This window comes from Mus pahari, chromosome X (assembly GCF_900095145.1).
Source record: "Mus pahari chromosome X, PAHARI_EIJ_v1.1, whole genome shotgun sequence".
Classification (NCBI taxonomy): domain Eukaryota; kingdom Metazoa; phylum Chordata; class Mammalia; order Rodentia; family Muridae; genus Mus; species Mus pahari.
Genome location: NC_034613.1, coordinates 89,535,819 through 89,551,753, shown reverse-complemented (window position 1 = coordinate 89,551,753; position 15,935 = coordinate 89,535,819).

The following is a 15,935-nucleotide window of genomic DNA, read 5'->3' as shown; positions in this document are numbered from 1 at the left end:
AGCACCAGGTGGTGGCGCTCAAGTACTCTTGAGAAAACGTGACATGAGGGGTAGAGCTCTGCTAGCACGGGAGATCGTGACCCCTTAGGCGAGGGTGGGGCAGAGAGGCGAGAAGGTGAAATCACGCATGCTCACTGCAAGCAGAAGGCTTCTGCGCGGGAATGAAAGTGCGCATGCGTAAGTGGGAGCATGTTGCCGGTTTGAGTCTAACACTAGGGATAGAGAACTGCGCGTGCGTGTTGCCAGTGGCTTGGCTGGGAGGGAGGTAGGCGCGGAACGTTCTGGTAATTATGATTGCGAAATAGCGAGGGGTTCGGTAAGCTGTCCTTCGCCCAAATCGCCATTTTAGGCTGGGAGGACCGGTAGAGAGGCAGTTCTACCATTCTAGTTGTTGAAGAAATTAGTCTTGAGTGGAGGGTGTGACCAAACCCACTGAAAAAATAAAATCACTCCAGAATCTTGGTCTCTACCTGGTCAGTCTGATAATGGGAATTTTAAAACGCAGAGGCAATAGCGAGGCTGCGAAAGGTTGCTTCCGCAGCATGTTGCGCGTCTAGTCCAACCACATTCAGACAAAGCCTATGCGAAAGATCCTGGCCGATCGTGGCTCTCCGCAGACTCATCTCACCAGAGAAGCAGAACGCTGTGACCACAGCGAAGTGCGTTAAAAACCCCTTGGGTTTTTCTCCCTACAGAACATAGGGGAGAGGATTTCACTGTGTTTCTAAGTGCTTATTACATTGGTTGAAACCTAAGATCTGAGCAAACCACCTCCTGGAACTATGATATGCAGAGGCATGTCATTGTCATTATACTGAAAAGTAAAGGCAGTGGTGATATGAAAGTGTCCGGGGCTTACATCTTCCCCTCCACCCCCAAACACACACCCCTTCTCTTCTGTAGAACTTTCTGTATCATTTGGTCTGAGGTAGAACTGGGAGATTGGAGGTTGCTTGGCTGGTTTTGTTCGGCTGCGGAATTGTGCCTTTGAGGATTGCTAGTGAAAATCTATAATAGTTAATTGCTAAAACTAGTAATTTAGCATTTAGATATAGGAAAGGATACAAGTTTAAAATGTCTTTTCTATTAATTCTGCCAATCTTTTGCTGTTACAGTTTCATTCCCTGGGCCCATTTACCAAGTAATGCATGTACAGGTCTATAGTACTTAACTAGCGCAAGAGACCAGTATAAAGGATTTACATAATGCGCTAATATTAACTTATTTCGTAGTCCTCACAATCCTATGGAATAGATAAACTATTACTCATTTTATTAAAAATGAGAACTTTGAGGAACACAGATTAATTTTTCTAAAGTTTTATAGCCCATTGAATGGCTGAGGCTGGGTATTTCTCCAGGTTTTATTGCTCCATAATTCTGTGTTCTTAAACATGCCTTATCCCTTATATTGAAGGGACACCGTTAAGAGAGTTATTTCTATTTTTGTCTGAAACCATAAACCTTAAGGAAAGCATTAAGAAAGGAGACTGCTGGCTGTTCTTACCCCAGTGCATAGATAGTATTTGGTTACCCAAATGGGAGATAGCGGTGAATTGTTGCTGTGGAACCTTAGGGGTGGCTCTCCTTAATTGTCTTCTGTATTTTTTGTTCTGCAGAGGGTATAAAATGGCCGACTGCAGGATGCCGGACACACTCTTGTTTTTACTTGACTTGTAGGTCCAAGGCAATCACACTTGCTGCAGACAGATTCTTTTTGGAAAACCTTTTATTGATAACGTCTTATGTTAACTCATCTAATAGTAAAGATTGACTTTTGTTGGTAATATAAGAAAAAATATTAGTTAAAGTTATTTTGTTAGGTCCATTTACATGGAATTATTATATCAAATGGTATGAACATTTTAATCACTTGATTGCCAAATTCTTCCTCAAAATATTGTACCAGTGTTTACTCAGGTCTGCCTGATGGCTTTAGATAAATTGTGTAAAACAAAACAAAACAAAACAAAAAAGAAACAGCATGTTTTTTCCTTGTTTTTAATTGGTGAAATTAAATTTTTTCTTTGTATGTTTTTTCAGTTTTATTTTTATTCACATAATATTTCATATCTTAATATCTGTTGAAATGTTAACTTTTACTGTTTATTGCCCCCTTAATGTTTTACTGCGCAGATTTCTGTAACATGGATAAATAACTATATGTTATTATTATTTGACATCCCATCTTTTTAAATCTTGGGGTAATATAGATTTGATACCATGTCAGATTTTTTTTTTTCTTCCATTCTTCACATTTGAATAGGTCTCCAAACAATTAAATACTCACTGTGGCTTCGTCTGTGGATAACCATTCAGAGGAAAAAGCTAATATCACCCAGAGACCGTGTTAACTAGATTGCTCACTAGTTCTCTCTCTTTTTGTGTTCTTCTGTAGAGTTGATATATTTCATGTTATATTTTCTGTTTAACATTATGTGTATATTTCCACATTTGTCATTCAATGGTTTCATATGTGTTAAGTATTTTATGCAGTTTTTTAGTAAATTATTTAGTGAAAGTCTTTTTATTTTCGTTTCTGTTTCTTTTTTTTTTTTTTTAAACTTATTATTCCAGGGATAGGGGCATATGTGCCATGGAATGTGTAGGTCAGATGTCAACTTTGAGAGGTTGGTGTCATTATGTGGGTTTCAGGAACTGAACTCGGGTTGGTTGCTAGGCCTGTGTTGCAGGCACTTTGGCCTGCTGTTTGCCCTGTTTTGGTTTTGTTTTTTTGTTTTTTGTTTGTTTGGTTTTTCTTTATTTCTTCAAGGTCCAGAATTAGAACTACTCATTAAAGATTGCAATAAATATTGGCCATAATTGCTTTCCAGAAAATTATGTCATACTTTGCACCTAGTCTTTTTTGGTTTTTCGAGACAGGGTTTCTCTGTGTAACCCTGGCTGTCCTGAAACTCACTCTGTAGACCAGGCAGGCCTTGAACTCATATCCTGCCTCTGCCTCCCAAGTGCTGGGATTAAAGGTGTGCGCCACCACGCCCAGCTTGCACCTAGTCATTTAAGTACTTATTTTTTTCTCCATTTTTTCTCACTTAATATGTAAAAGAATGGTATGTAAAAATTATTTTGGAAAAAAAAATGCATGTATTTTGTTTGGAGACACCAGGTCTTACATATACTGGGCTGGCATCAGGATGATATAAACTACTGATCTCCATGCCTTCCTCCTTCATTACAAATGTATACCACTAGTCCCAGTTCTTGTTTTAAAATGAAATAATGAACTCATAGGTAAAGTAGGTCCCCAAACCTGGGTCTCAGTGTAACTGCCAGTAATATATTATTGTCATTTGTTGAAACTAGAACTTCAGCTCAGTAGCTAAAACCTGACCACTTGAGTTCAAACCCAGATCCACAGGGTTGGATGAGAGCCAACTCCTGAAATTCTCATCTTCATGTGCACCTGCCTACATGAACACAAATAAATGCAACAATGAAAATAGAAACCCTAGGCTGTCTTACTTTAAAAGTGGTGTGAAGGGTGGAAAGACAGCTAGCTCAATTGCCTAGTCTGAACAAAGCTATGGGTTTGATCCCCAGCCCAGCATAAAATCAGATATGGTACCCAGGTTTGTAGTCCCATCACTGAGGAAGTAAACATAAGGACCGTGCTTAGCTACATAATTCATTTAAGTCTAACCTGAAGTGCACGCACCGCTTCCTTAAAAGAAAAAGTGTTGAAACCAAGCATGGTGGCACATGCCTATATAATCCTAGCACTCTGTAGAGAATGAGGCAAGAGGATTGCTGTGAGTTGGTTACACAGCAAAATCCTGTCTCATAAAACCAACAAAAAACACCCCTTTTCCAAAAAAAGAAACCCTCTATGGGACACAGAAAATTTCCATCTCATCTCTGTAAAACCATCGGAACAAACCAAGGAACTTTTTTTGTTTGTTTGTTTCCGGAATAAATTTACTACAAAAGATTTGCTATTTCAGACAGGTTGTCTAGAATCATTACCAGATTTTTGTTTTTAAAGGGAGGACTAGGACTCTACGCTTGACAGTAAGGGCTGTGGTGTTTAATGTTCCAGTTTGAGTTCAGTCAGACTTGCTTATATCTGCAATATTCAAAACTTAGAGCTGTCTAGAGAGAATATTGTAAAGAACCGGTGACATGCTTTTAAACTCTACAACTAGAGCACGGTAAAGGGAAGAAAGGAGGCCAAACAATTAAAAACAACAAAAACCCCAAAGTGGAAGACCAATCATCCCCGAGAACTGCCTTTATTGACAATATTTTATCATTAAACCACGATAGCGAAAGTTAGTAAAAATCAATAAAAGCACAGAGCCATTTCTTTAAAAGTTGTGCAAAAGTCTAGATGATACAGCTTTTGCTGATGGATCCTCTGGGTTAGGAGCATGTTTTTAAAAGCCGTGTAGAACTATGGGTGTTCGATACTAGGCACTGCTGATCTTTCAAAATGCTTAAGCATTATCCTCCACTTGTCTACATTAAAATATACAAATTTGCTCAGCAAATACATGTCAGATGCTGCCACTAGTTAAGTCTGGATCGTTTCAAGTTTAAAGTCCCTTCCCTGAAGATGGAATTCTGAGGGTCAGTACTGACCACGTGAAAGTAACGCTTTGTTCTCTGGCATCCTCCCCCCTCCCCCCCGCGCTCCTTTTGAGGTTATGCGGGTGGGGCTGCTGAAGTCTCTAGGACTGACTTCCATCTTTCTATGCACGCTAGGACAAAGCTTGATCTTAAAGGTCTTCACATCATAAATGCTGTGCTCATCTTATTCTGGTTTAAAGCCGGAAATTTGCTCTGCTAGCAAACTCTGATTGGCCCTAAAGATCCCCTCCCTGGTGGGGTGCTCAACCATGTTGTTGGCTCCAGCCCGCTCGCCTCACACGCGCGTGTAAGCGCTAGAATCCATTTCCGGGTGACATCGCATCTAAGGCCTCTCGGGAATTGTAGTGTCCGGTACTACGCGGGCTGAGCCAGCACGCCGCCCGCCTCCAACCCCCCCCCCCCCGGGGCCGCCGCTTGGAGGAAGCTTCTTTTCCCGCGCATCGCGCGCGAGCGCGGGTGGCAGAGAAGGAAGTGACGCATCGCATCGCGGTAAGGTCGCGACTTGGAGCAGGGGGAGGGGGGCTCCCGGAGCTGGGGTGCTCCTTGCAGCACATGCTGCTGTGGCTGTACCAGATGTTGGGACTCATAAATAACTTTTTACAGTGGTAATCTCTCCTTAAAGAGACTATTACTGTTGCCCAGTTTTGAAACGGGAGTGAAAATGTGTTACTTGCTTGCTTTATTCTGGTTTTTAAAATACAAACGAATCAGATGGTCTCAGACTATGTGGGGTGGCCAGTATTTGATTCCTAAAACTAGTTGCTCCTGATCCATATATGCTTTGTTTAGTTAGGCTTACTAGATACAGTGGTCTAATTTATTTTTATTCCGTATGTTGTATGTTTCATCTATTTTTGCATTTCTTAGTCTTTCCCCCTATGTCCATGCGCATTACGTACGTACGTCCGATCGTGTGTGTGTGTGTGTGTGTGTGTGTGTGTGTGTGTGTGTGTGTGTGTGTGTGTTATGCGCGTTATCTTACGTATTTTGGCATGACCATTGAATGTCTTGTCCTACTGCCTCCACTTCTCCGGTGCTGGTGACATTGCTACGTTTGTTTTTGTTTTTGTTTTTACATATTTCTGAAACAGTCTCACTTAACCTGGCTCAGGCCGGTCTGATGCTCTGTATTTAATGCAGGCTTGCTGCCAGTTGTAGGGATTGTTCTGCCTCAAAGTCCCACGTACTAGGATTATAGACCTAGCAACTGGAACTTTTTAAAAATCAGAGTAGGTTGTAGACTTAGGAATATAAAGGTGCTGAGTGAGTTTTACTGCTTTCAACTACATCGTTACGCTGACTTTAACCTAGTTGGTTGCAACCTCTTATTTTTCAGTATTTTTCTAGCTGTAGATAGTATTAAATTAGGCTTGTATGTAGTGGGTTGGATATACTGAGAAGTTAGGGTGGGGCCATGCTTTACAGAAAGTTGATGGAAAACATTCTTATTGCAGCTCTGTGCTTGTCTTAAGCATTCTACCCCACACCAGCAGCTACTTCTTCAATATAATTAGGATCTGGAATTAAGGGAAATTTGGAATAGTTTGAAATGCCCCCCTCCCATTAAAGCATTTAACCCCTTATATTTTTCCTGTCTCCAGTTGTTACAGCCCGGGAAGAAATTTTACATCAGACAGTATAATACAACCTGTATTTAGTCAGACTATATTCTGTCTGGGTATATAGCTGCTTTCCTATGAGGGCAGGGGAGGTTTCCTTTTCAAAGCTCATTCTGGCATATTAGGGGGCCTCGGTAAATCTTTATTGGATGAGTAATCAATTTGTCTATCAGCAAGCATCTGTGCCAGGTTCTTGGCCGGCAACTGTCTATTCAGAATTGTCAGACACTTTCTATTTCTTTCTAGTAAATTATTTTATCGGGGATTTTCAAGAGACAGTTCTGGTTTTGTGTCTGAATCTCTGACCTTGGTATTTGCACGTTTCCATTGTTGGTACAGCTGACATTTACTTTCTTTCTTTCTTTTTGTTGGTTTTTTGTTTGTTTGTTTTGTTTTTTGTTGTTGTTGTTGTTTTATTTAGTTTTTTGGGTTTTTTTCGAGACAGGGTTTCTCTGTATAGCCCTGGCTGTCCTGGGACTCACTTTGTAGACCAGGCTGGCCTCGAACTCGGAAATCCACCTGCCTCTGCCTCCCGAGTGCTGGGATTAAAGGCGTGCACCACCACTGCCCGGCTCTTTCTTTTTAAAACTCTGTTTTCATGGATTTTATTGGCTGTAGACACGCCCAGCATCTTCTTGAGCTCCTCCCTGAGGTGGATGGGCAGCTAGCTGCAGGTGGCACAGGATGATACACATCTTTTCTCACGCCGCTTTGCCCTCTAGCTCCAAGATCTCGGCTGCCAGGTGCACGGGCGCCCCCGTGCCCTGTGCCCTTGCGCTCTTCGTAGCTGCCCATGTGCATCAATCCGCGAACGCAGTCCATGAGGAAGCTGCCATCTTGCTGGGGAACTGCAGGCCCGCGCACCTGCCACCCTGCTTGCCTTGCCCGGACATGCTCCACCCCACGCCTTAAGCTCCCACGGGCTCGTTCTGCACGCCAGATATTTACTTTCATGATGGAGCCTGGATGCTAGGTCTCAACTCATCCTCACGGCCCAGTGTTTGCCAAATGGCTCTTTTTCTTTGTTTTCATTTCTCATTCAACCTATGCCACCGCCACCATTACTGGAGCCATCCTTTAACTGTATAAGGCCATGCAGCCCCGGGGACCCCTAGTTTTGTAACTACTTTTGTGTCATACGGCCATACTCATTCCTTAACATTTTTGTCTCCAACTGCTTTAGCAAAGCTTTTGCATTCACCCACTTCATTCTCCAGGGATCCTTTTACCATTTAGAAACTCACTAAGCAGCATATATTAATCACAGCACTGGAAAGTTGAGGCTAGAGGGTCAGCATGGGTTTGAAACTAGCCTAGGATACAGGAGTAAGTAAACCCTCCATCCACACTTCCCAGCCCCCATCCAAAGGGAAAAAGAAAGAAACTCCTTATTACTTTTGCAAGGTGTGTTGTTGTTGTTGTTGTTGTTGATTGGGTTTTTTCAAATAGGCTTTCTCTGTGTAGCCTTGGCTGTTCTGGAACTCACTCTTCAGATAAGACCTTCGTGCTACTGATGCAATCTAGTACTTCCTGAATGTTAAATGAACAGTTTACCAACTACTACGCTATCACTCCCCGCTCCCTTTTTAAAAAAGAATTTCCATTTCTGAGCTAGTGTCTGATATAGGCCAGTCTGCCTTTGAATCAAACTCCTGATCCTCCTGTCTCCCCCTTCAAAGTGCTGGGATGGCAGGCATGGGCACTGTACCTGGCAATTAATTACTCATAATTTTGGTTTATTTATTTATTTATTTATTTATTTATTTATTTTGGTTTTTCGAGACAGGGTTTCTCTGTGTAGCCCTGGCTGTCCTGGAACTCACTTTGTAGACCAGGCTGGCCTCAAACTCAGAAATCCGCCTGTCTCTGCCTCCTGAGTGCTGGGATCAAAGGCGTGCACCACCACGCCCGGCTTTAACCTTTATTTTTATGTGTATTGGTGTTTTGCCTATAGGAGTGTGTATACCATGTTCGTGAAGTGCCCGATGACACCAGGAAATGTACTGGAATCCCCTGGAGCTGGAGTTAGAGTAGGTTGTGAGCCACCATGTGGGTGCTTGCAAGAGCAGCGCCCCTAACTGCCAAAGCCATCTCTCCAGCTCCTTTTTTGAATTTTGTTTTGCTTCGTTATGTTTTGTTTTGTGATGTTTCTCAGTGTAGCTCTGGCTGTTCTGGATCTTGCTCTGTAGACCAGGCTGGCCTCAAAGTCATAATTCTGCCTGCCTCTGTTTCTGAAGTACTGAGATTAAAGGCGTTTGCTACCACTGCCCACCCGCCCGTAACTTTTTTTAATGTACTAATTTCTTTTTAAATCAAGTCAACACGTATTAGCAGTTGCATGTTTTAGAAATGGTTGTGGAGAATGGAGTCAGGGTTGTCATTTTAAAAACAAACAAACAAACAAAAAAACCAAAAACAAAACCTAGTTGTTTTTGTTTTTGTTTTTCTATTCTCTGTAAGAGAATAATGTTTCTATTCACTTCAGATGCAGCGACAGAGCTTCTTTGTACATACAGCCCTGGACACACTTTCAGCAGCAACTCTTCTTGCGCGAGCTGGTGCAAGAACAGGATTCATCTGTGGCACAGGAACAGTTGGTGTCAACCGATGGAGGCAGAGGAGAGACCAGAGCCGGTAGGTATGCTAGGGGAGAAAGTGTAAAGTTACTCAGGTTTATTCTGATAGCCAGCTGGAATAGTACTTAGAGTTTAGAGCCCACCCCTGGCCCAAGAGCAAAAGCACTGTTTTGCTAGTGAGCCTAAGAGTTTGTTGTGATTCATTTTGTTACACTGAAAAGTAAAAAGAAAGGTTAAAAAATTGAAATAAAGTAAAAACAAACTCTGCCTCAGGGTACAGTCCAAGGCCCACTGTCACCAAAGCAAGCATTAGAGACAACAACACTCTTACACCCCCCCCCCCACACACACACACACATGGGGGTTGGATGGAAGATCTGGGCAGGGTTATAAGAGCTTGCTCAGTCTCCTTCGCTGAACCGAAAGAAACCCAAAATGGAGGTGACGTCTGTGTTGAGCTCTTTCTAGAGGTGAAAAGGTGGGACGGACCTTACAGATTTATTTTTCAAACTACTTTCAAGTACCCATGTAGAATTACTAATTCCTAGATTTGTAGGGGAAATTTTTACTGTATTTACTTTATCTTATTCATTCCTGATTGTTGGGCTTTTTTTTTTTTTTAAGTTCACTTTAATTTCGTTTGTATCTGATTTATCACGGTGCAGAGAAACAGCTTCTTTTTTATTCTTTCTCATATATTTTCCATGCTGAGATGAATATTAATCAGCACAGCCTACCTAAATCCAACCACTTAGCTTTTGAAAGCTTTCTGCTCATTGTTTGCTGAAAATCATGAGCGCAAGGGAGGCTGTAAAGCCAAGCCTAGTATTCTAGGCAGGGCCCATCCGTGCTCTGCCTCAAGTACTTTGTGCTGGCTAAGTGTGTACAACAAAAGAAAAAGTTAAAATGCCAATGAAGGTAGCATTAGCATTAGCATAACTTTGAATTCTAGTGATCAGGATTTTAAATTCACAATGCTAGTAGTTTTCCTTTAGTCAATTGGGGAAGTTAGGAAAGAGGACAAAAATCCTACAGTTGTCTTTACACCAAGGTAGGGAGTCGCTGTGGGGTGTAAGCAGAATGGCTTGGGGCTACACAGAGAAGCCCTGGTTGAAAAACAACAAACAAACAAAGCCCAAGCAAGATGGCTGTCTATTTTTATCTTGAACTCTGGTTGGAAGGGCAGAATCTACATCGCAGTCCCTTTTTTTTTTAAATCTCCTTTAGAAATAAAGATTTATATTCATTGCAGGGTATATATGCCGAAGTATGTATTTAGGGATATATAAAAAGTTTTAAGGATGGGCGTGTTCACAGATTTGATAGCTGTAAATCATGGAGAAATCTGTTCATGAGTAGAAAGTTAGGAAATAAAACTTGTATTCATGTACAACAACAAAGCCACTGAAAATAAAAATATTCCCAACACTCAGGAGGCAGAGGCAAGGAGATCTTTAGAAGTTCAAGACCAGTGTGGTCCATATAGCAAGATCCAGACTAGCCAAAGACTACATTAGTGAGATCCTGTCTCAAAAATAAATAAATGAATGAATGTATGTATGTATGTAGGAGAAATTCTAAAAGTAATAAAGCTAATGTTATAAGGGATTTGCTGTTAGATTTGCTAAGGAGACATCTAATCACAAAAAGTAGAATCAGCGGGTGGAGGTCCGCTTCTAAAGCTCCACCAAGATACGTAGTGTAGTTAGACGGCCTGGCCTTTACTAGTAAGCATTTAGGATGCTAGGATGTAAATGTTTGTTTATCCACCAGGATTGATCCCCTTTAGGCCCATTCACATAACTAAAGGAGACAACCATGGCTTAAAACCAGGCATTAAACCCATTCCTAGGGAATATTCCTCTAGCAACTCCAAGGGGGCAGTACAGGATCGCAACCAAAGTTAAGTCCTGGCTGGCTATAAAGTTCTTTGGTTTTCATTTGTGAGAGCAGGAACATAATTATGCCAGATGAGAAGATCACCCTGCAACTATTTGAAAGGAACAACATTGGTGTGCTTTAATAATTCTGGCTAGCCTGGTCGTGGTGGTACACGCCTTTAATCCCAGCAGTGAGTAGAGACAAACAAACACTAGAAATATTTCTGGCACTGTCATTGCTATCTAAATCTCCTATTTCAGTGGCCAGACTCAATCTCCAGGCTCTGTTTATTAAAAGTAATTAAAAAATTAAAAAATTAAAAGTTTATAAAAGTAATGTGGGCTCTTCTTTGAGCAAGTGATATTAAAGAGCTTTTCCTTTAATAATAAAGTATATAAAGTGATCTCTTACTGAGTGAGCAAAGGGTGTTATTTATAACAAAATAAATTAAAAGCGCAATCAAAGCATGGTGGCCCATGCCTGTCAACCTAGCACCTGGGAAGGGGGCAGCATACTAGAGTGGAGTCGTCTTCTCTCTGTCGTCGTCATCTCTTGTACTCACTCTGTAGACCAGGTTGGCCTTGAACTCAGAAATCCGCCTGCCTCTGCCTCCCAAGTGCTGGGATTAATATTTTGTCTTATTTTACAAGGGGTTGAGCAAGGCCTTATACACATTCAGCATGGTCCTCTGACCCAGATCCTCAGATAATACTCCCACTGCAATGAGGTCTTATTATGATTTGGTGGTATGGTACTAGGTATCTTATTAACTCAGGGCCCTGCCCTTCGGGGGGCTCAAGTATACACATCTGTAGGGTGAAGCATTATTTATGATGCATTTTTGCATCTGACTTAAGGCTCTTCCTCTTCAATGCAGTGACTTCAACTGAAGTGGAGTAAATAAAGATGATTGCAGAACTTGGAAGCTGACGAAATCAGTTTTGGAAAAGAGCTGGCTTGGAGCGTGACAGAAGGGAGAGATGGAAAGAAGCTCGTTGCTTTCAGTGGGCAAGTGCGGGTATTTTACAGCCTACAGTTTATACTTAACACTCATTGCCCTGTTAGGTCATGTCAACATTCTTTCTCTCACCCATGGCTCTCCAGATTAAACATGGTATTATCAGGAGTGGCAGCAGCTGCTTGTGGCGACATAGAGCTTGTTCTTGTGTTTTCGTTTTTTTTTTTTTTTTTTTTTTTTTTTTTTTTTTTTTTAGATTTATTTATTATATGTGAGTACACTGTTGCTGTATTGACACCCCAGAAGAGGGCATCGAATCCCATTACAGATGGTTGTGAGCCACCATGTGGTTGCTGGTAATTGAACTCAGGACCTCTTGAAGAGCAGTCAGGGCTCTTAACCGCTGAGCCATCTCTCTTGCTCTTGTAAAAAATAACAGCTTTAGTTTCCTATCAGCGAAGCTACAGACTTTCTCCACCTATGGTGAGAAAGCTTTGACTTGAGGTCCCGTGCCCACTAGTAGATTAGAGAACAGGTAGTGCGTGGTGAGTAGTGGGTGGTGCGTGACAGTATGCAACTTAAGCCCTGGGAATCTGCTTCTGGTCCTTCGTGAGGTTTAAGCTGAGTGTAGCTTTCCTCTCAAGGAAAAAACAGGAAACCTGGCAGTTATAGCTGGTGCTACCAATAGCTATGACAGGTTAATAGCCTGGGGTTTGGGTCATTGCTCCATTGCTGGATTTGAAGGTTACTTTTTATGTTAAGCAGCTGAAATACTGTAAACATGCAATACAATACCTTCTTGGGGTTCTTTCTCCCGTGACATCTCACCTTCCAGTTATTCAATCAACAAAGCGTCTCGGAGATTGGATACTAGCCACTATTGATAACAGCAGCTGCTGTTTTTTACTTTTCACAATTGCCAAGGTGATGGAATTGTGAATGGTCGTGCTTGGTCCAGAGCCCAGTTTTGTGACTTACATATACTGTGTAATGATAAGTAAATGAAGGTTTGGTTACCTTGTAGGGCTCTCTTTTTGTTCCTGAAAGAGTTGCTTAGGTTGGCCTTTGAGCTTTCAGGCCTTTTGCCTTAGCCTTCTATGTCATATTTGTCTCCCATTCAGAGATAGGGCTAATGAAGCCTCAGAGGAAAGATTATAGAGCTCACAGACATTTGACAGTTTGGTGTAGCTACTATGTATTTCTCTACCCAGATGAATTTCTTCTTTTCTCTTTCTATAGTGCTGGGAGTCCAACTCAAGACTGATGTGTGCTTGGCAGGCAGTCTACCCCAGTCTCAGTCCTCTAGCCTTTTGGCCTTTTTTCCTTTTTGGAGACAGGATTGCATCATAGGGCAGCCTGGCCTCCTACACAGTCCTGCCTCAGTCTCTGGAGTGCTGGGATTGTAGGCCTATACCACCGCGCCTTTCTACAATACAAACAGGAAAGGAAGAGGGGCTTCTTTGGAAAGGAGTAAAAGGACCATGGAAGAGATAAGAAGGTAATTGGAGAATGTGATCAAAATTATTCTATATGTGCATAAAATATCAAAAGATACAATTTTTTAAATGCAAATGTTTGGATGATGAGAGTAAAAATACAGGCTTGGAGGGGTGGCTCAGTGGTTAAGAGCACTGACTGATCTTTCAGAGGTCCTGAGTTCAAATCCCAGCAACCACATGGTGGTGGCTCAACCATCTGTAATGGGATCTGATGCCATCTTCTGGTGTGTCTGAAGACACTGACAGTGTACTCATGCATAAATAAATAATTCTTTTTAAAAAGTAAAAATACTGCTTTTAGTTATAAACATTAGATTTATGTATGTATTTCCTTGTGCCAGGGAGTAAGTCCAGGTTTCAGACTACCCTTGAGACAGGAGAAGGAGCGAGTCAAAGTGGGAAATCTCTGATAGATTTTGATGTCTTGATGCCAAAGGAGGAAAAAACAAAATCTATCATTGGGTTTCAGCCTTGTCTATTCCTTGTCAATTTGTTTCTTTTCTCTATCTCCAGATAATGTTGTCAGAAATTATGCTGCTTGTGAAGAGGTAAACTGAACCCTTTTGATTCTGTGAGGTTATTAAAGAATATAATTTTCAAATCACGGTAAAATCTTGGTAAGTGACTCAGTGATTCTACTTGACTTGCTCAGTTCACGAGAGCAGACCAGAAAGGTGGTCTTACTAAGCATCAATTACTCTGCAGTAATTACCCATTGTCTGAAAATGCTGAAATACCTTACCCTCCCTTTCCTCACATCACATATTTATAGGGTGGGGAAATTGGAAATTGTCTAGTAGAAGATAGATTTGAATTCAATGTAGAAATGGTGTATTCCCTGCTAAAAGACTTTTATTAAATAGTGTGTGTGTGTGTGTGTGTGTGTGTGTCTGTGTCTGTGTCTGTCTGTGTCTGTGTGTGTCTGTGTCTGTGTGTCTGTATTCAGATCTCAATATGTAGTGCAGGCTGGTCTAAGACCTAGCAGTCCTTCTGCCTCAGTCTCCCTATCCTTGGTAAAGCATGAGCTGCCACTCTTGAAGTATAACAGATTTTGAGATCATACATTTCCTGATGATGGTGGTACTTTATATAAAATATTATTTGTTACATAAATAAATCATCTGGGATGCTTGTTCAACACATACAGATTGCTGGGAGGTCAGAATTTTGTCATTTGTCAAATGTGTCCCTTACTTATACTGAGGTTTTCTGCTCAGATTCAGAAACACATGAGGATAATCATTGTTTCCATGGAAACCTTGGGAGACAGTTGAAAGCCTGGGTAAGCTGTCAATACTTTTGGGTGAGGTTTCTCATTTTGTAACAGAAGGAAAGTAGCCGCATGTGGCATTTCCAGCCTTCTTCAATAGCTAGTATGTGCTTAGCTGAGATTATTAGGTGTTAAGAAAGTCCTGCCCATGGGGCTGGAGAGATGGCTCAGTGGTTAAGACCACTGGCTGCTCTTCCAGAGGTCCTCAGTTCAATTCCCAGCAACCACATGGTGGTTCACAACCATCTGTAAGGGATCTCATGTCATCTTCTGTCACACAAGTATACATGCAGACAGAATACTCATATACATTAAATAAATAAGTCTTTTAAAAAAAAAAGAAGCAAATGAAAGAAAAGAAAAAGAAAGCTGTGCCCTTATGGGACTTTCCTTTGTGTGTGTGTGTGTGTGTGTGTGTGTGAGAGAGAGAGAGAGAGAGAGAGAGAGAGAGAGAGAGACTAAATGTATGATTTGAAAAATTACATTGAATAAAGTTAGTCAAGCATAGTTAGCTAAGCACAGTGGCTCATGTTTGTAATCACAGTAGGATTGAAGTAGGAAGGTTACGAGTTTGGGGCTATCATAGTCTACATAGAAATCTCCCATATTAAAACAACAACATCAGGTACCTGAGTTAATAACCGAAGCAGAGTCTTCTGGTTTCCTCTTCTGGTTTCCTCGTCTCTTTCTTTCTACTGTTCTTTCTGTTTATTTTTTAAACTTGACAGTCCCTGTTGCCTGGAGCATTAGCCCAGCATGGCTGCAAAGTTGGTCCTTTCCTGTTACCATCTCCTGAGTACTGAACTACACGTATGCGTGAACCTGCCCATCTCTGCCTCTGTTAACAGCTGCCGTTGTCTCTTCACGATATTGTGGCTGACCTAGGTGAGTAGAAAAAAATCATAGGTGGTGCAGGACATCTTTTCATTGCCCCTCATTTGGCTAGACTACAAATGGCTTTTTTATTGTGGTACTACAAGGGGTTTTGAGCCTACTAAACAATTCCTCTACCAGTGAACTGTATCTCTGGCTTTAGGGAAGATATGTTTGAAAAACGGTTTAGCGTTTGCCAGCTCCTATGAGTGAGTGACCTCAAAAGAGTAGAGGACGGTACTTCTCAACGCAAAAGCATTAAGCAGGGAAATACAGGCTAATGTTGACCTCACTTTTTGTCAGGGAGACGCGTTTCTAAGCACAAGTCAGTTGACACTACAGATACCCTGAAACGGTTTGGGCAGATCATGTGCTTCCCAACCTGATCACCAAGCTGAGGGCCAGAAGAGCTAAAATCCTCCCAAGAAACGGAAGCAGGGCACCAGAAGCTCCTGGTCTGCTTTGGGTTTGGTTTGATTTTTGTGATGAGGGTGTGCCTAATGCGCATCTTGGTGCTCTGCCACCGGATTATTCCACCAACTCCCAAGCTCCTGCTTGATATAGAAGGTTTTGTTGAAACATAGTCATTTTCATTTATTAGTATTTTGTGCTAATGCATAGCTGAGTGATTGTACGAGCTATGTGGCCTGTA